Here is a 21,650-nt window from a genome sequence, read left to right as displayed (position 1 = left end):
ACACAACCATAGAACCCTGGGCTGACCAGGGTATTGCCTGAGTGCATTCTGCCAGGTGACGGGGGCAGGACAGCATAAAGCCTGAATCATTACACAGGAGAGCCATGTACCTCTGAGCTCCAACTCACCATGTAGGGGAAATGACCTTGAACTGATCCTTCTGGGTTTACCTCCGGAGTGCCGGGATTGCAGGTGTGTGTATCCAAGCCTGACAGGATTCAAGATGAATACACGTGACCAGAGAACAGATACCCTGCCTAGAGAGGATGATGCTGATTCCAGGGAGGTTAAACCAGGTCACCTCCAGAACATCTTCCAGCCCCACTGTGCGGCTGCTGTACACCACAAGTCTAAAGAATTCAGTATGAGGAGCATTCTCAATGGAGTGGTGACACTTGCGAAATACCAGTTTGGAGTCTTCCTTGACTAGGAATTCGAGGGGCAGCTAGATTGAGAGCAAGTATTCTATTCCCTTCCTTCCTTCCTTCCTTCCTTCCTTCCTTCCTTCCTTCCTTCCTTCCTTCCTCTTTCCTTCCTTCCTTTCTCTTCTTTCTCTCTCTCTCTCCCTCCCTTTCTTTTTTTTTGTTTGTTTTCTGAGACAGGTCCTAGAACTGTGTAGACACCAGGCTGGCCTCCGCCTGCCTCTGCCTCCCAAGTGCTAGAAGTATTCTATTTTCTAACAGAGACCAGAAGTTAGGATTGGGATAAGCAAGGGTGAGATATAGAAAAGGCACAGGCATGAGATGTTGTTATCACTCTGCCAGCCCAGGTTTAGAGGTTGAGGAATCAAACTGGGAAGGCTTAGGCTTCAGGCAAATTAGTTGAAGGAGGACCTGACTCACCCTCCCCGCCTTACCTTAGCTGATGTCCATTTGCCCTGCCACTAACTGAGTTTCTCAAACTGCTGATACTGAGCCAGGCATATAGTCCCAGAATATGGGATGCTTAGGAAGGAGGATTACAGTGAATTTAAGGCCAGCCTGGTCTACATTGCTGCATGAGGAATTCCAGGCCAGCCTGGGTTACAGGTAAGACCCTGTTGCAAAACAAAACCAACAGGAAGACTGGGTACTCGTGCTCTTCATGTGGATTTTAGAGAGAAAGTTTCCTGTGCCACAAAGGAAGGTGCCACAAAGTTAGATTCCAGGCTGCAGGGAGTTTGTTGCTACCCTGGAAGTTTAGGGTTGTAAAGTTTGCTTGGAGTCAAGATAAATTCGGGATTGATTCTAACAAGAAAACTGGGGCTAAGGAGAGAGGATTCCTGCTGCCTCTTCCTGAGGCTTTGCAAGGGGAAGAGGTGTCAGCAGAACCCCAGCTGAGGTTAAAACCTAGGTTTCCTTAAATGTTGGCTGGCTTAAAAAGTCTGCCAAACATGACCTGGGCATTAGGTACCATCGCCTAAGGCTTGCAATTTGACTTCGGAGCCTACACACTGATTATATTTTGGAAGCATTCGGCAGCCAGAGTGGAACAGGAAATCATTACTGGATAAAAAGGGCCACACAAGAGGAAGTTTTTATTGGCAAATAGCAACGCATGTATTCACAGAATCCTATCATCATAGTACTAGAAAGAGCTAACCCCGGCCTTACAGAGGCTTCTGCTAAAAGGTGCCCAAAGAGATAACCGTCTGTCTTTTAACGGCTGCCCTCGAAAATGGGTTCCAAATGCCACTGCTGCTATCTTATTAGTTTAAATCCAGTTTCTCTCTCTCTCTCTTTCGGTTATCTCCTCTGTGAACATGGAAAACAGTTATCATCTTTCTTTCAAAACCCCTTTTCACATTCTAGAAGGCTATCATTACACCTCCCACAATGTTCTCAGCAACCGATGGAATCATACATACTCGTGTTTCTGACATTTATTGAGTCTTTGGAACGCACCAAAAGTGTCACATAAATTATCTTATTTTGCCCCGACAAAAGGCTGCGAATCAATTATTTTTAGCCCCAATTTGAAGGATAAGGAAGCTGACACAGGGTTCAGAGGTTGACACTTCTCAAATAGTTGGAAACGTAGAGGAGGCAGGCCTGAAAAACTGCCTTTCTTAATGGGAACACACCAACCAGATTGGTCAGTCAGCCTGTTAGAGGCTTGATGGGAGACCAGGCGGCGGGTGGAAAAACCTTACTCCTTACAGGCGCTTGCTTCCCTTTCCTCTATGAGCCCTTGTTGTCCCCAAGATCCTCTTTCTTTGCCCAGCCAATTTCTTTGACTGTTGGAGGTCTCACTATCTTTTGTTGGACTCACTTAAAAATGTGCCATTTGGGACAATATTCCAATGTGATGACTACTTCCACCAAGCCCGATGAGCTGAATTTGACCATGGGACACACCAAGTGAAAAACTGATTCCACGTTATCCTCGGACCTCCACGCATGTGCTGTGGCATGTGTGCACGCCCATCCCCCACGAATAAATAAACGTGATCTAACCTAAAACACATGCCATTCCTGTCACAGTTTTCTGTTCTCTTGCTCTCTAAGAAAGAAATATCTTGGGAGTTGGAAGTATGGCTTTTTAGTGCTGGTCTTATTTAATTTTTTATATTGCACGAGGCAAAAGCATCCTATAAAGAGGAAGATGGGACTTTGTGGGCAGAGCATCTCTCCCCAATCTGTGCCCTGAGTTCACTGAGTGCCAATGAGCTGTGAACTGCTTGGAATCAGGAAACTTGTGTTAGAACCCTGAGATTTGGGGTCGGAGGGATAGTTCAGTGGTTAAGGGCACTTGCTGCTCTTCTAGAGGACCTGAGTTCAGTTCCCAGCTCCTACATCAGGCAGCTCACAACCATCTGTAACTCTGGCTCCAGGGGATCTCATGCCTCTGGCCACCACAGGCACTTGTTCCCATGTGCATATGTGCACACACACACACACACACACACACACACACACACACACACACACCTGTTTACATTCAAATAATCAAGCATATGAATATTTAAAACCCTGAGATTTGCCAGCTCACCTTGGGAAGTCATCGTCATTTTGAAGTCTCATCTTGGTAAGATGGGGGTGATATGAGTATCTCGAGGGGCTCTAGGTGGTCCAGGGGTGAGATTAGGTGGCTGCTTTGTACAGATCTGGGCATATGTGGTAGCTATCATGAGTAGAGCTTTCATAACTGTTCTGTTTGCTAGTAATAGGTTTTCTTATGGCATTTTCATACGCAGTTCAATTTGATCCATCATCTTCCCTCCCAACTCTTGTCCCCATTATTTCTAGCAGTCTGCCCCGGTAGTCGTGTATTCTATTGTTTTCTCTTGCTCCCTGACATAGAAACTCCTTCTTCACCCTTTCCAGATCCCCTTTCTAGCTCCACAACCTAAATGCACACTTATACCCACGTAAAGGCATGGCCTTATTATTATTATTATACAGACTTTTACTATGTAGACCAGGCTGGCCCCAAACTCTTGGCAAATCTGCTGCCTTAGCCTCCTCAGTGCTAACTAAGATTGTAGACATGAGCCACTATTCCTAGCTTCCATTCTCCCATCCTTCACTGTTATTACCGCTGTCCGGGGTCGGCCCTCTACCTGCTGTATGGTAGCCTTCACTCGCTGACCCCCTCTCTCTTTTTCTTCCTCCCAATACCCCTTGCCCTCAGGAAGGTGGATGGATGCCACAGTGCACATCTTTAGTGCAGTCCTCACCTTCCACCTTGTTTGAAATGGGGACTTTTGTCGCCTAGCTTCCCCAAGCACAAATACGAAACTTATAATGCTTCCAGGACTACAGATATTCACAAATGCATAATAAAAATCGGAAGTCAGCCGAGTGGTGGCGGCGCACACTTTTAATCGCAGCACTAAGGAGGTAAAGGCAGGTGGAGCTTTCTGAGTTCGAGGCCAGCCTGGTCTACAGAGCGAGTTCCAGGATAGCTGGGGCTACACAGAGAAACCCTGTCTCAGAAAACAAAAACAAACAAAAAAAAGGAAACAAAAATGATAGTGGAGTGCTCATTTCGGCAGCACATAGACTAACACTGGAATGATACAGAGAAGTTAGCATGGCCCCTGAGTAAGGATGGCATGCAAATTCATGAAGCATTAAAGAAAGAAAAAAAGAAAGGAAGGGAGAAAGAAAAAGAAAAAAGAAATGATAGTAGAGATGTTGGATGGGTATTTTTCAAAAGCATGAATTTCATGCGGCTTTAGAATATAATTAACCCCCAAACTATTGCGTTTTGCCTAACAGCTATTCATGCCGTCGCATCGCCAGCAGTCTTCAGAGGCTTTACCCTCTAATTCTGTTTCTTCTTACAGCCACTTTGCCTCTCCTTTCCCTGTCTTCCCACTGAGAACACAACCGTTGGCATTTTTGAGAGGCAGGAGTTAGCCAGCTAATAACTTTGTAATTATTGCATGGGAACTCACGAGAACTCAAGGACAGTGGCTTCTGTTGAGGACTTTAAGTGAGCACAGTAGGGTTTTATAGACTGTACTTTGCTCTTGGTCCTGACATGGGGCTCAAGTAAATGCTCTGTAAGTCCCTTGGAAAGCCCAGTAATACATTTCCCTGCCTAGGGTTTCACTTAGCTCCCTTTGAAACACGGACACGCCCACTTGCTTCTGTGATGTCCTGTCCTTGCTTTATGAATTTTCTTCTTTCTTGAGCTCTGGATTTAACGTCCCTTTCGAATTATTGTAGTATCCCAGGCACTCCCATGGCTAGCCCTTCCTTTATAGAGATTTGGTGCATTCTTCTCCTTAGGCGTGTCGATAGCCTCTTGTGCTGTATGTGTGACAGTAGACTCATCTTTGATGTGACAGTTAAAATGAGAGGGTTTCCTGCTTGCTTGAGCTGTGATTCTCCAGGAATAAACAAGAGTAGTGTTCAGAAAGATTGACTGGGAAGGGAAGACCAACATTAGACATTTGTGAGCCTACCCCATGAGCTAGGGTTCCAGACTGAATGAAAGCGAGAAAGATGTGAGCCCACGGCTCTCCATCTCTCTTTGCTTCTTGGTTGCTCATACCAACTGACCAGTCCCACAGCTGCCGCCATCTGTCCCCCTCATGGTAGAACGCACCTCTGCCTTGGGAACACAAACTCTCCCTTAAGGTAGTTTTGCTCCAGCAATGAGAAAAGTAACACGTCTTCCTTCTATTTTCTGGTCCTCTAGAAGCAGACTTTTATCAAATGCTTTAGCTGATTCATTTGGAAGTTATGTGCATTTCATTAGATTAACCATTGCAGGCTGTGGCTGCAACGAGCCTTTTCAACTACTGTCTACCCACTTCCTGCTCCAGAACAGGATACGATCGCCCTCTGACCATTCTCAAACCCCCCTCCCCGCCCCCGCCCCGTCTCCTCATCTGCCCTATAGTATAATTTGATAGAATCCTCAGCATTTTCCAAATTAGGACTTCATAGCAAAGTGGATATCATTGCTCCGTAGTTAGGTGGTACACGGCATTGTTTGCCTTTCCTCAACCACTTAGAAAACGTCAACGGCGTACATAATTGCTTTGCTCTTTATGCTTTACTCTTACAGTGTAGTCCAGGCTGCCGTCAAACTCCCTGTGTAGCCCAGGCTGACTCCAGTTTCACAGTAATCTCCCTTGCTCAGCCTCTTAGTGCTGGGATTGCAGCATGAACTCAGTACCATGCTTAGTTTCTTTGTGTGTGTGCGCGCGCGTGTGTGTTCACTCTCGCAGCATGCATGTACAGGCATGTATGTGTATGTGAGGCTGTTTTGCTCACTCTTTATCTTTGGATTTTGAGACACGGTTTCTCACTGAAGCTGCACGCTTGTTAAGCTCGGGGAACCCTCCTGCCTCTGCCCCTCCCACACTGGGGTTCTAAAAGTGTGCTGCTGTGCCCAGCTTTTCTGGACTGGATGCTGGGTTCTGAACTCAATGTTATGATACATGGCAAGTACTCGATCCACTGAGCCACACCCTCTTCCTGTCCCTTTACTTCATTTCCCCACTCATGGGTTTCCTCTGTCCTCAAAGGGCTCCCCTATGAGATCACTCCAAGGCATCAGAGAGTGGTCCTTTGATCTGCAAAGAGAGTTGCAAGACAGCTAGGGCTACCTAGAGAGACTTTGTCTCAAAACGAACAAACGGAAAAACAAAAGGCAACTCACTAATTTGGTTTCTGTTTCTTACTGCTGTCCCCAGAGTTCTTGGAAGTATATTCTACAATCTTTGATGCCTGCAATTCAGTCAAGGTTAAACGTAGTAGTATTTCCAAGATTGACTAACCTAGAACCCGTGCCCCAAGCGCTCATATACTTTGATTTAGAATCTTAGAGTCTGTATGAAAATGAGAACTCCATTTCTTGACTAATTCTGGTGTTTCTCATCATGTGTGGCTCATCACCACCATTATTCTTCCTCTTTTTCTGAGAGTGAGTGTAAGACACAATTCAGTCCCCGTGCCACAGTAGCTGCTACAGAACTGGCTGATATGCGACTGAAGGAAGCAACTCATCTGACACTAGCAGGCAAGCGCTATGCCTGAACCATGTCACTGATCCATTACATTTTACGGTATTACTCGAGATTTTTGGCTTGAATCTTTTTCTTACAGAGGCAAAGATGAATATCATAAAATCCCACTGTGACAATCTAGGCTTTCTTTTACTGCTTTCCTGCTCTCTGCACTCGCTAACAGGTAGCTGAGCTTAGCTATCTGTTGGAATTCATGTCTGGGCTACTGAAGTAACTAAAACACAACAAAAGGGCTAATGGGTTCAGTGCTTGCCTAGCATACACGAGGCACTGGATCCCCAGCACAGCATAAAACTGGGTGTAGTATTTAGTTGCAATCCCAGCACTGGGAAGGTAGGGGCAGGGGGATCAGAAGCTCAAGGTTATCCTCAGGTCATATAGTGAGTTCCAGGCTAGCCTGAGCTGCATGAGCTGCAGTCTGCAAAATGGAAGGAAATAAAGAACAACACAATTCAATACAAGCAGGGCAGTGGTGGTACATGCCTTGAATCCCAGAACTCTATGAGTCCGAGGCCAGCCTGGTCTACAGAGCAAGTTCCAGGACAGCCAGGGCTACATAGAGAAACCCTGCCTCGAAAATCAAAAACCAAACCAACCAAACAAAAACTACTGCACAGAAGAGAGCACTTTGAGACTGAAGAATTCTGCAAAGAGCCTCCTGTCCGAGTGCATGCATCTGAGTGAGTTTCCCTCCCTCTGAACCTGACTAATGAGGAAGTAGAAAACGGTGGCTTGGAGCACACACATAACCACATAGACTTGAGTTTAGTGCACTTGCTAATGAGAATTCCTTGCATAAGATACTTCATCTCTAGGAACTCCTGTCCCTCCCTTGGAGAGTAGGAAAAGCTACACCTGCCCTGCAGCTTACTGTAAAGATTTAATGTGATAATGTATGGAAACCATGAGGACCATGACTGGCCCGGAGGATGCTCTTCCAGTTAGTGGTTGGTATTTATGGTGTCTTTTCCTTTCAAGATAATGAACATCTGGCATCATCTGCATTCCAGAAGTTCCAATATTTTCTAGCTGCTTGTATTGAACACTGTAAGAATTTTGACCCACATCTTAAGTATATATTTGGCAGCTCTGGAAAGATTAGTTGGTGATACTAATCTTTTAGTTGTTTTTGTTTTTGAGACAATAGGGTTGGGAGAGAGGGATCAGGGAAAGCTTACTCTGTAGCCCACACTGGCTAGGAACTCACAAGGTAGCCCACCCTGACCTCAAACTTCTAGCAGTAATCCTATTTCAGCTCCTCAACTAATTCCCAAGTACCTGGAGTACAGGTCTGAGCCACCAGGCACATCTACAACATAGAAACATCACAGGATAAAACACTAAGCAGGTTTTAAAATGAATATAAACATATAAGCCAGTATCTTTCCTCACCCCAAATGCATTCTCCTGCTCAAAAATCATTTGATCCTTAATTTATATATATGTATGTAAATTGCAGTCATCTGGAGGTGGAGCAGGATGATCAGGTGTTCAAGGTCATCCTTGACTAGTTAGAATTTGAGACCAGTGTGGGGTTCCTATTTGAAAAAAAAAAAGTACAAGAAAAAAAAAAAATCTGTCAACTCTTCTCTTTGAAGAGCATTAAGAGAAAAAGGAGGAAAGGGCCTTTTAGAAAACAAAACAACTTAGTGCCATAGCTTCTCAGATCAGTTCTGACGGTTGCCTGTTTTCAGCTGTGTATATTTTCGTGAAATGTCACACACTGAAATGCTGAGCAGGTGCAGGGATGGAGAGAAATACACAAGCTGGCGTCTTTCCGTCAAGACAGAAAAGTGGCCAGTATAATTCCATTATGCCCTTTTCCCTTTTAATCTCCCCGGTCCCTGCTTCTGAGACGGAGTGGGACAGGAGGCCCTAAATGGCTAAATTAGGTAAGGAGGAAAAGCTGCGCTGGCCTAGTTAGCTTTACACTTCCCTATATGGCTGTGCTGTGCAGTAAGGACCTAGAAATACCTGTCCTGTCACTAACCTGTGATTCAATCTCTTGCTCCCTCCTTCCCCTAATATCCGAGTGTGCAGTCACTACGGTGGCTCCTTATCAATAAGAGACACCAGTGAAGGCTTTTGAGTCCCCAGTGTTTGGGAAACTCTTGGCCTCTAACTGCCCGAGGACTGAATCCACAGGCTGCATTCTTTACACACACTTCCTGGAGGCCACAGGCGCTTGTTGGGCTGACTGACTGCCGACCCAGAAGCAATGCCTTGTGCCCTAAGTCTTAACTTCTGGGAACTTTAAGTTCCATCAGATCTAGTCATCTGGGTAATAAGAACCGCGAAGGGGACAACTCATTCCCACCAACAGCAGTGGGGTTTGTCTGCAAGGCAGGATTCAACAATGGAAGCTCCCTCTCCCCTCAGAGGTCTGAGATGGTCTCTGACTTCCATCACGGCCTGCATGTCAAGTGTTACTCTGGGACATCACTTTGTGTACCAGTCTAGGATGCTTTTCAAAACTCTTAGGTTAGAAGTTAAGATCAAGAATAAAAAACAAATGTAAACTTCTACTTTTCTCTTAGCTCCACGGGGTAGACAACACCAGCATTCAGTATTTCGTGTGTTTGTGGCTAAAAGCAAAATGAATCTGAATCAGGAAAAATGTATTCTTCTGTATGTGTGTCTGCCACTATGTCCAGTTGAAAATTTTTGTTTTGAAAGAGCTGCTTTCCAATTTTTTTTTTCCACCCCCAAACCCGATCATCACAAGATGTGGCTGCCCAATTTTGTTGTTTTCCTGGAGTGTTGGTGTATAGGAAGAAATTTCCCCTCTTTTCCTGTTAGATCACAATTCCTATGATTCAGCCTCTCCCCCTGTCCGGGATAGCTTGGTTTGGGTCCTTCAGCTGTTGGCCTGACTCTCAGTGGAAGCCCTATGGGGTCTGTGGACCTCGCCTTTGTCCTTTCAAGTGTGCTGAGTCAGCAGTCTCTTCCACTGCAGAACTCAGTTTGGGGACCTTAGGAACAATTCAGAGCCCCAGTGTTGAAACCTGATGCCCCCTTTTAGTCACTGTCTGTCCCTTCTCTCATGATCCCTCCCTGAACTCTCCCATGACATGAAAAGGAACCCTGCTCTGAGGGGACAGGAATTGCAGTCACGGGACACTCTGTCAGCATTTTAAGTCCAAATTGGGATTCTGTTTTATAAGCCCATGTCTTCTTTTCTGTTTTTCTAAGAACCCAGCCCATTACTGAATTATAACAAGTGGAAAAGAAACACTAAAAAGAAAGTGGCTAACCATAGCACCCGAGAACGCTCAGCAAAAGGCCAAGGGACCATTACTGTGGCCTGTGCTTTCTTTCCAGGCACCTTGTTCTGAAGATACCAACATTTTACTTTTCTTTTTTAAAACAGAATTTATGATGTATGAAGAAATGATCATTTAAAAACCAAAACTGACTGGGCTTAAGAATTGTTTCTATTCCTTTTAAAATTTATTTATTTGTATTTTATGTGCATTGGTGTTTTGCCTGCATATATGTCTGTGTGAGGGTGTTGGATCCCCTGGAACAGGAGTTACAGACAGTTTCAAGCTATCATGTGTGTCCTGGGCAGTGAACCAGGGTCCTCTAAAAGAGCAGCCAGTGCTCTTAACTTCTGAGCCATCTGTCCCTGCCAAATATTGCTACTATTCTTTTTTTTTGTTTGCTTGCTTGTTTGTTTGTTTTTTGAGACAGGGTTTCTCTGTAGTTTTGGAGCCTGTCCTGGAACCAGCTTTTATAGACTAGACTAGACTGGTCTCGAACTCAGAGAGATCCCTGCCTGCCAAGTGCTGGGATTAAAAGCTTGTGCCACCTCTGCCCAACTGAATTGCTGTTATTCTGTGAAAAAGTTCTTTCGTGTGTATGTGCGCATATGTGGTGTGTGTGTGTGTGTGTGTGTGTGTGTGTGTGTGTGTGTGTGTAGGTCAGAGGAAGACTCTGGGGAGTTCTTCCCATCCACTGTGTGTTCCAGAGAGGGAACTCAGGTCATAGGGCTTATATGACAAATGTTGTCACCCTCTGAGCCCTGTTGATGCCCTCTCCTAGGCTCATGCTGTAAGAGCTGAAGATTTAGATAAACACATGGACAGCTATTTGAAAGAGAGTGAATGAAAGAAAACTTCCCATTGAGAAAGTAGGAAGGGCATATATTAGGGCCTTTGAAGGGGAGAAGCAGGAGGGCTTGAGAGGTGAGCTGAGATGCTGATTGCCCCCTTTCCATGTTCACCCTCTCTTTACAAGTTAGTGTGGTAAGTAGGAACACGTGGCTTTATGTGTGTGTGTAAGTAGTGCGTTCTCTGCTTAGGTGACAGTTCTGTCCCAGGAGCCCTCACTTTTCTTATCCCTTAGCTGAGAGGTAAATTTTCTGTCCCTTGGCTTCTTGTATGTCTTTTTATGTTCATTTTCAGGATTATAACAGAGAAAGTGAGTCAGGCACTGCTTCCAAACGGTGTTTTTGTGTTCCTGTTCTTGGACCCTTGGTTGGTTTCTTTGGAGACAATTTCTCACTGTTATGCCAATTATTACAAAGTTATGGATATCAAATCACAACATATAGCTAATATTCAGCATTATCAGAATTTTTTGCAAAGCAAAATCTCAGCTACAGAGCTGTGCAGGGAGCATTGACTGCCTTCTAGTATTCCTCCAACGAAGACTGTTAGAGTCGAGCTAAAAGCTGAAGTGTTCATAATTCGTGATGGTGTTCTATACCATAGCCCCTGCTTGGAGGAGAATTTTCTAGATTAAAAGCTAGTTGGTGGTGGTGGGGGAATCTGTGCTCAGTAGCAGAGTGTTTTCTTAGTATGTGTGAGACTCTAATTTTAATTCCCGAAATGATAGCAAATAATCAGACAGATAAAACTAAATAAAGTAAAACAAAACAAGACAACACCCTAGAATCTAAACACAATTGATGACAAGTACGCAAATAAAAGAAATATGCTTACTATAAAGAAATTAGAATAAATGACATCCAGCTTGTAATAGCAACAATGCAAAAAATCAGAGCCATTGTACAAAGAATTTTTGTTGACGTGGGCTGACTCAGAGGGTAAAGACATTTGCCTCCAAGCTGAAAGATCTAAATTCAATAGCAAATGTGTGCCCCCCCCCACTTAACAGAATGTAAAATAGAATTTTGGATGGAATTATTCTGTAAATTTTGTTCTTAAAAACTGAATTTGTTCTGTGCCATCTTATTTTAAAAGTATATTTTATATTTTTCCTTGAATATGACTTATCTCTAGTGAACATTGCTTTTTAAATTTAAATTTTTCTTCCTCTCTTCTTTCTTTTTCTTCCTTTCTGCTTTCTGGAGACAGGGTTTCTCTGTGGAGCCCTGGTTGGCCTGGGACTCACTCTGTACACCAGGCTGACCTTGAACTCAGAGGGGTCTGACTGCTTCTGCCTCCTTAATGCTGAGACTAAAGGCACCATGTGCCACCACCACATCGGCCCTTCATGCCTTTTTTTTACCCTTTTTTGAAACAAGATCTTCTGGCTTGGAAGTCCTAGCTTAGCTCCTGAATGTTGGGCTCACACGAGTGCATACCATAACTGCCACAACAACAGGGTGTTCATATGTTTCTAAATTCTGGAAGTATGTATGTTTAAGGACTCTGCTGATTCGAATGTTTGAAGGGGAAAAAATGTGCTTTTACATTTCCTTTCTCTTGCAGGGCAGTGGTGGTGCTTGCCTTTAGTCCCAGCACTCAGTAGGCAGAGACAGGTGGATGTCTACGAGTTCAAGACCAGCCTGGTCGACAGTGCAAGCGCCAGGGCAGCCAGGCTCCAAAGCCACAGAGAAAACAAAAGAAAACAAAACAAAAATTACTTTCTCTGTTTCTTATTCCTTTTTTTTCTTTTAAAAATATTCTCAAAATAGTCTACCCTGGCCCCAAGCTCTCTCTGTAGCTGATGACCTTGACCTTGAACTCCTGGTCTTTGCACCTTCACCAGGATTATAGGCACCTGCCATTGGAGCTGGCTTTGTGTGATCAGGGGACCAGACACAAGGCGTAGAGCATTCTGGGAAAGCTCCAACAATGGCACTACACCTCCAGTCCTCTATTTTGTTTATAATAAAAATGTTTCACAATTTTGGCTTGCTTCTTTCTTTGTAGAAATAACTCCCAGAACTGGAAATAAAAGCCATCTGATACTAAGACAAGAATCTTGATTTTCTTGGATAATGTTTGTTGACCTTCAAGCTGGCAAGGTCTTTGAGGGCAGAGGTCCTGTAGACCTTATTTACTCCTGCCTTGCTGGCGCTGTAGTCGGCTTATGCTTTGGATAGGCTTGATTATTGACCATATATATTTTTCTGGTGATTAGCCTAGAGCAAAATTGTCTGAGCCACATCTTCTGTCTCCATGCCTGTTAAGTTGCTCCTCTTCCTGTCCCCTCCCATACTGTTTAGTTGGAGTGGATCCAAGTCAGAGGTTTTCAGTGTTGGGCTGCTTTGCTAGTCCAGAGACCCTGTGGTGTTAGGACTGGCTTTGTAGCATCTCAATGGCAGGTTGGGCTTTAGAAGCAGGAGTGGTTTGAATTCTATAATACTATACCATATTTTCCAGTTATCACATAGTCTTACTGCAATCCAAGGAACACCTGAATTTTTATTATTTGTATTAGTAAAGTGGTGTGTGTGTGTGTGTGTGTGTGTGTGTGTGTGTGTGTGTGTATGTGTGTGTACTGATGATGTGGAGGAGGGTACTCATGCTAAGGCATGTGGTGAAGCTCAGAAGACAGCTTCACATACTTGGTTCCATCCTCCCACCTTACAGGGGTTTGGGGTATCGAACCCAGATTACCAGGCTTGTACAACAAGCATCTTCACTTGCTGAGACATTTCACTTGTATTTTTCTACCCTGCTTGTGGTAAAGGGTTTGTGTAGCCTTCATGAGGCCCTGGGTTGGATCCCAGTACCCCTCTAGTGTGCATTTAATACATTTAACTTAGCAAAGATTACCATAAACATGCTCAGAACGTTTGCCTTAGCAGACAGTTGGGCACCACGATGTGTATCACCCTTCAGATCACTGTGTCGGGCAAAGATAGTAAGGAAATGTTCACAGCATGATTTCCACTGAACATAGATCATTTCCTTCTTTGGGCTGTGAAAAGTATAAGCCAGACCACAGTCTGTTGGGAATTGCCTGAATTTTAAATGGAGGATCAAATGAAATACACCTGTTACTCTGTTCCAGACTCAGGATGATGTATACTTACTGGCCTCTGGATACAAGTCGTGTTGCTTATCTTGTGTACTGGGGAGATTTCTCCATATGAGACTGAGAAGGTGATGGCTAACATGCTGCTAGCTGAATGAGAGGGAAAAGAACATAAAAATTGGCCTTTGTAGTTAAGAACTGATAAGCAATCAATGGGCAAGGGTTGATCATTTGGTGAAGCACTGATAGCTTATGGCTAAAGTGCATTGCTGGGAAAATTTAATTATGTGTCATTTAGAAGATAGGATAAATTTGAAATGACTGATTTAGTTGCATAGAAATAAAAAGACCTGACAGAACATTTATAAAATGCTAGAATGCTCTTGTGTGTGCAGGGTATCGTGAAATGCAATCTTCTGGACATGTCATGAACGTTACACTCATGACCATTACACTTATGCATGGTTACCTGCACCAGACTGAGTCATGACTAGTCAACCTTTCATAAGGCACCATTAACTGACTAGACTCAGCACACACACACACACACACACACACACACACACACACAAACACACACACAGCGGGGAGGCTAGAGGTACATATATGGAATTGCCAAAAACTGAAGAAGAGATTTCTCCCCCCCCCACCCCCCCAAGACAGGGTTTCTCTGTGTAGCCCTGGCTGGAGAGATGGCTCAGAGGTTAAGTGCACTGGCTGCTCTTCCTGGGTTCATTTCCCAGCACCTACAAGGAAGCTCACAGCTGTTGGTAATTCCTGTTCCACGGGACCCAACACCCTCACAGGAACATACATGCAGGAAAACACCAATACGCATAAAGTACAAACAAATCATTTAAAAAAAGAATAAACAGCTGGGCATTGGTGGTGCATGCTTAGAGTCCCAGCACTGGGGAGGCAAAGACAGGCAGATCTCTGTGAGTTCGAGGCCAGCCTGGTCTACAGAGTTACTTCCAGGACAGGCTCCAAAGCAATACAGAGAAACCCTGTAATGATTCAAAAATGCTCTTGTGCTTATATAGACAGCACAGAAGTGGTTAATGAAAATAAAAAAAAAAAAAAAAAAAAAAAAAGAGGCCATGCATTTGAAAAAAAGAAAGGAGGAGGATTGGAGGGAGGAAAGGGAGAAAAAAAATGTAACCATATTATAATCTCAAAAAATAAAAGAAATAATAATAAAACATACAGCATGCCAAATTTAGCCAGGTAGTGACTATAAAGTTACTTTGGGTAAACTTAACTCAATATGAGTAGTTTTGCATATATCCAACCAACCAATCAAGTTAAAAATGCTCCAAGAAGTAGCAAACAGAATTATATTCACTTGTCATTCATGAGATGAGGTTAGGACATTAAAAATGCTCACTCTTGTGATCTTTTCTTACCTGTTTAGGAAGTGCTGGTTGGTACAAATTTAGTTCTTGCTTTTCAACTGACTCGCTTTTCTTCATGTGCTTAATTTTTCATGCAAAAATCAAAATGATCTTCTTATAAAACTTCATCTTACAAAGCACTGTATAACACACATGACATTGCCTTTGTCTTTTGAAATGTCACACCAGACATTCTCAACCCTCTTGTTCTTGACAAATACAAATAATTCCCCCTATTTTAAATTTCATGAGAGAGCAAATCACATATCTTATTCTGTGATTTAACATTTTCACTTGGATTTTTCCTCCTTTCCAGAGCTGAGAATCTCTCTCTCTCTCTCTCTCTCTCTCCCTCCCTCCCTCCCTCCCTCCCTCCCTCCCTCTCCCTCCCTCCCTCCCTCCCTCCCTCTCTCTCTCTCTTTCTCTCCCTGGGGAAATGGTGTTACAGATTGAATCCAGAATTGTCCATGCTAGGTAAGTGCTGAGTTCCCAGGCCGAACCCCTCAGTTGTTCTTCTCTGTAGCCAACAGCATCCTACTTAATGGCTTAAAAAAAATTCTTCTATCCTCCTCCTTTAATTCCATCTGCTTCCCTATGTTACCATTCTAATGGGCCTCCTGCCCATGTTTCTTCAAGTACTTCCATCTCCTCTAATGAATTACTTCCGGTTCATCCTGCCTGCTTTGGGTCAGCAGAGGTCAGCAGGTGACATGCTGAGGTTTCCCTGGCAACAAATCCTGCAGGATGACCAACTACAGTTGAGCTGCAGAGCTATCTCCCGTGAGATCTCCTATGAACTTGAAGGCCAGGGACAAGAAACTTGGAGATCCACCGCCAACTCGCTCTCATCTGCAGAACCAACACCTACACTACAATCTGCTATAGCTATGGCCTCAATTCCTCTTCACGTAGTAGTCAAGCTTTGCCAATGAGCAATGACTGCCCCTGCAATGTGGACAGTGCCCCACCGTAGCTACAACTTTGAAAATGGCTCCTGTGAGGCCTTGTGATTGTCACATTTTGGATGTATTTCAGGTCTTTCATCACCTTCTTTCCAGGAACCACTCACGGCATCTCATGGATTCCTGCTCCCGACTTGTCTTTCCTTCTCCATGGGTTCCAGTAGCACTTCTCTGCCAGTCAGCTCTGCTTGGCAAGAAGCAAGATGCGACCCAATTGTGATCAAGCTATGAGACTTCCTACGGTTCTAACTCAACCCGTTTCTGCGGTATTCCTGGCCCGGTTTTCTTCCTTCTCAGACTGGCAGAGAGGCAGTTAAAGTTGATCTCTGATGCCATCAGAGGGAAGGTGAAGTATTATGTCTAAGAGTTTTTCTGAAAAGATGGTTAAAAATTTAACTGGCTTCCTGTAATACTTTACTTGTTTTCTTTTCATTTCGTTTCTTTTGTTTTGTTTTTTTGAGATAAGGTCTCACTGTGTTGCCCCTGCTGGCCTTGACCTCACAAAGATCCACCTGCCTCTGCCTCCTGAGTTCTCTTTGAAGTCACCCAGCAGGGATGTTCTGCTTTCCTGGAAGCCCAGGGCCCCTAGATAATAGGATTATGTAAAATAAAGAGAGAGAGAGAGAAGCCAGCAATGTCTGAGGACCACAATAGCATTCTTCTGGGATTTTATTTTATTTTGTTTGTTGCTTTTGTTCACTTTGCAACCCTGGCTGGTCTGAATTTGAATATAAAGATCCACTTTTGCCTCTGCCTCCTAAATGCTGGGGTTGCTGGGCACATACCACCACACCCATTTTGAATTTTTTGTATTTAAAAAATGTAATTTATGCCTGGTCCTGCGTGAGTCGGGTATACTGGTGTGCTGTAACTAGGAAATACGTTGCATGGCCAACAATAGCAACAAAGCAGTGAGTCACTGAAAGCCACCCAGCCAATTATTTCATATAAAACTTATTTTTAAAACATCATGACTGGCCCTCATCAAAGAAACTTGTCTTTGCAACAGAGACCATTACAGAAAACCACAGCTGTCAAAATGAAGATGTGTGGAGCCCAGTCCCAAACGATACATCAAAAACACAACAGCTTCTGCGTCTACAGCTCGAGAAGCATTGTGGAAGAAGGGGAAGACAGTAGTCAGAGGTGGGGGAAAGTTTGCTGTGAGATTCTGTCTCCTAGAGATGTCAGGGAGGCTATACCCCTGAAATCTCACCAACATGGCTGCCTAAATAAGGACAGCACCAGTAGACAGGCTAATGTGGAAGGGGGAGGCCTCCCCTGGGCTCCAACCCCAGACAGAGTTACTGCCACCAACGGATGCTGAGAGTGGGAGAAATACTCTTCACACCAATCGGTTATCCAGTACCAAATGGTCAGCCATGACATAATCACACACATACAAGTAACATGGTACAGACTGAGCAGGTTGTGTTCATGTGAGTTTGTAACGACAACTAAAGTTTACGAGGCCATGACTTTGAAAGAGAGCACATGGGAGGGCCAGAAAGGGAAGAGAGGAACGATGCAACTATATTATAGTCTTCAAAGAAAATACTATTAAAGCCAGGTGTTACGGTGGCGCTCACCTTTAGTCCCAGCATGTGGTGAGTTCAAGGCCAGCCTGGTCTACAGAGCTAGTTCCAGGACAGAGAATACAGAGAAGCAATACAGAGGAAGGCTGTCTCGAAAAACCAAAAAACAGAAACAAGAAAAGAACAGAAAAAAAAAAATACTATTAAAATAAATTAGCCAGGTGTGGTGGTGCTTTCTTTTAATCCAAGCACGAAGCAAGTGGAACTCTGTGAGTTTGGGACCAGTCTGCTGTACGTAGCACGCACGCACGCACGCACGTACGCAAGCACGCATGGAGAGGTAGAGACAGACAGGCAGTCAGGCAGGAAGGAAGGCACAGTGAGTCATGACGGTTTCCTGCCCTTTCTCCTGCACATCTGCTTTATGCTGTTTTCAGGTGGACATCTGGGCTGGGGCTACAGCTTCGTCTTGGCTGCAAAGCACGGCCAGTCTGCAGGAGAACCAACATCTTTCAGATGCAGCCCTTTTATTCTGTGTCCCTTTCTTCCTTCCCTTCTGCCAGAAGTTCTTGTCATGCTGGGTCTCTTTGCCATGCCATTTGTATTTCAAGATTTTTTATTTTAATCATTCTTTCCCGAGCCACGTGTACAACATTCTTCAATTAGGACAGAGGTCCCAAGAATGTTTCACATTCCCCAGTGAAGTGATCGTGACTCCCAGTGTTTAGTTCTATAGTGAAGGGAGAAAACTGAGTCCGTCAAGTTGTCCTCTGACAACCCCACTCCCCCGCACTTGCACACGTGGTCCTCAGGAGTAGTGCTCACGCCACACCCCACCCACACTGACCCCCCCCCCCGCATATACAAAAAAAAAAAAAAACAAAAAAACAAAAAACAAATGCAATGGCTACTTTTTAATTTTAGTTACCAGTGGCAGTTTTTCTTGGCTCCTCGCCTCAGTACTCCAGGGTACCGAAACTCGGGAGGGCGGTCTTGCTTTCCTCTCCGCTCACTTCGTGTTATCTCGGAGCCGTTCTGTGTGTGCTGACCTGAGGAATCTCCTTTCTACGAGTCTAGTTCATGGATTTCTGTGCTGCCCTCTTTCGTCTAGTTGGACATCACCTCATATCCATGCGCATCCTTACAGCCCAAACCGATCAAACAAGCGCCGTAATCAAAAGACCCGTGCATCATCTTGTATTCTCAAACCCCAGAAATGGCACGGTCAGATACTCTTCTACAAGTCTTTTGAAGAAAGATTTATTTATTTTATGTGTTTGAGTGTTTTGCTTGCATGTCTGTGTGCAACACATGAGTGCCCCGGTGTGCCCGGGGAAGTCAGAAGAGGGTGTTGGGTCTAGAAGTGGGGTTACAGATGGTTGTGATCTTGTGGGTACTGGGAATTGAAACCACCGGGTCCTCTGCAAGAGCAACGAGTGCTCTTAACCTCGCAGCCAACTCGCCAGCCCCACCAAGTCTGTATAGCACATTGGAGCAGTCATGGAATCAGGTTGCCAGTCACAGACGGTTCAAATTGCCTCCACACTCAGGGAGGAGTCTTCCCTCCTACCCTCTCTCCAGTTTGTGTGATCCCTGTGGCCCATCACAAACGCTCTCTCTCTGTAAGACCGACCACTTTGGCCATTCCTTCCTTCCTTCCTTCCATAACTGTAGGAATCTCGTCTAGTTTTGGTAAAACTCGCCATTTTCAGCAGAGGGCCTTGAACACAAAGTTCAGCAAATGTTAGATGGTTATTGAGTAGTCGTTGAAGTCTGACCGCCTAGTAAGCCAGAGTTCTTTCCAAATAGTCTTCTGGGTTCTGAGTCTAATGCTCTTCCTTCTCAGACTTGGTGTGCAGTTGAGGTGGGTGGAGTCTGTGGGAAATGCCAGAAATTGTGCCCTACGGCTGTGAGTGCCAGGTCAAGGCCAGTGTAAACAACTGGAAAGCAGGCCAGAGATTCACACAGGACTGGATACATCTAGGAAGCTAAGGCATGAAGCCAATTGGGTTACTGTTTGTGTCTGTGAAGAGCCAGTCTGGGGAAAAAAAAAAATCTTAGGGTGAACCTAAGGTCCATGAAGCTTATTACAAGGATTTACCCAGAAAGGGTGACAATTTCCCAAACAGTTAAAACAAAAACAAAAACAAAACATTAAGAGTCCTGGCTATTAAAATGAATGGTCCCTAATGTGGTGGGGAGTACGTGTGACAGAAATTTACCTCCACCCCCACCCCAAGACAGGGTTTCTCTGTAGCTTTGGAGCCTGTCTGGGAGGCAAGGCTGGCCTTGAACTCACAGAGGTCTATTTGCCTCTGTCTCCCAGGACTTGGATGGGAGTGGTGTACCACCACCACATGTCCAGAAATTTACATTTTCATGCAAATGGCAATACAGTAAGTGTACAGCAAATGTTTGGGACAGATTGTGAAGACTTTGAGATACTCCTAGTAGTGGTGGGAAGTTCCCCCCCCCCCCCCGGCTTATTTTTATGGACGACACCCCAAATTTGGCATCTATTTCCACAGATATCCTCAAAGACAAGCCATTCCCTTAGATAAACTGACAAAAGTTGGTTTCTTTCTCTGTTCTGGTGGGTTCCACGAATCACGGTTTTCCCTCCGAGGTACAAAAGGACTGTTACTCCAGACACTTCTGGTAACTCAGTGCCAAAGCTGCCAATATCAGGTGGTTTCCTTTCTTTTATATACTTTATATTTCTCTATTATTATTTTATATGTGAGAGTGTGTGGGGGTGGTTAGAGGACAGTTGTGGGAGTTATACTCTCCTTTGGGGTTTGGGCTTGTCAGGTTTGACAGCAAAGGGCCTTTACCTACTCAGCCATCTCTAGACCTTGTCTTTTTTCCTTGAGCGTGCCTTTTTTTTTTTTTTTTTTTTTTTTTTTTACTTAAGAAAAGAGTGAATGCAGTCCCCCACTACCACTAATATGCTGTGAAGTTTCCAAAAGTTGGGGAAATCGGAGTGCAATGGATAAGCCTCACCCTGGGAAATCACCTTCATGTTCATGGCCTCTCCCCAGCCTGGTAAGTATGAAAGTGACCTTCATACAGAGAAAGATGATTCAGAATTAAGTTCAAATATATGAAAATTGATTTCAGCATATTACATTTATAATTTATGTATTTAAGTTATAAGGTGTCAATTCCTGGTTTAGGTTAAAACTTTTAATTATTGGTCTTTTATTCACTAACATAATTATATATAGACATGTATATTTATGCATATGTATATGTAATGTTTTCTTTCAGTGCTGGGGATTGAACTCAAGGCCTTGCATGTAACTAACAAGTTCCTCTACCGCCAAGTATATCCCTAGTACTCTTAATTTAGTGTGTAGGCCTTTTGCTTGCAACCTTTCTGCTTCAGCCTTCCAAGTGTCTGAGATTACAGACTGGCTGATGTAAAGCAAATTCTAACAGCCTTAAATGAAAATTTTCTTTGTTTTTGTTAATATATGTCAATAGCACTTAACTATGAGACTAATTGTGTCATGTCCCCACATGTGTATAACATACATTGATCATATTCACTCTATTCCTTTTATTTGCTTTATTGTATTTTAAATATGCATGTAGCCCAGGTTGGCCTTGAACTTGCTATGTAGCTGAGTATGGCCTTGAACTTCTTATTCTCTTGCTTCTACTTCTTGAGTTCCTACACCATCATGCTTGGTTTTATACATGCCAGAGATGGAACCCAAGGCTTTCTGCATGTGGATGAACTCTCTTCCGATGAAATATAGTCCCAGCCCTATCCATTGCCCTTTCTTGTCCCTCCTCTCCAAATAATCTTTATTATAGTTGTTTTTTTTTTTTTAAATAAGAGTTTTACTTACGGGGAAAATCATGGTAGTTTTCTTTTTGAGTATGACACTTTTGCTTAACATGATGATCCACAGTTCCATCTATTTTTCCTGAAATTGCTATAACTGTCCTTGTTTATGGCTAGAAAAATTGTGTATAGAGACCTTTTCTTTATCTGTTCATCAACTGATCTATAAGTAGGTTGCTGTGAACAGTGCAGCCAAGAATGCAGGTGTGTAAGTGCCTTTGGGTGTGCTGACTTATGATCCTTTGGATTATGCCCACCCTGGCAAGA

At 44.0% G+C, this 21,650-nt stretch overlaps 1 non-coding gene and 1 pseudogene across 1 annotated transcript; one reads left to right on the top strand and one right to left on the bottom strand.

Moving 5' to 3' along the window:
- The first annotated feature begins 3,960 nt into the window (after positions 1-3,960).
- LOC127230535 (U6 spliceosomal RNA) lies at positions 3,961-4,066 on the top strand. Its single transcript, XR_007835184.1, has one exon. It is a non-coding gene; the product is annotated as a U6 spliceosomal RNA (small nuclear RNA).
- Positions 4,067-20,439: 16,373 nt separating this feature from the next.
- On the bottom strand, positions 20,440-20,583 carry LOC127230526 (uncharacterized; annotated as a pseudogene).
- Between the last annotated feature and the right edge of the window lie 1,067 nt (positions 20,584-21,650).

The sequence above is a fragment of the Phodopus roborovskii genome, unplaced genomic scaffold (assembly GCF_943737965.1).
Source record: "Phodopus roborovskii unplaced genomic scaffold, PHOROB, whole genome shotgun sequence".
NCBI classification, from domain to species: domain Eukaryota; kingdom Metazoa; phylum Chordata; class Mammalia; order Rodentia; family Cricetidae; genus Phodopus; species Phodopus roborovskii.
The sequence above is the reverse complement of the archived record's forward strand: the minus strand, read 5'-3'. Positions and strand labels throughout refer to the sequence as shown.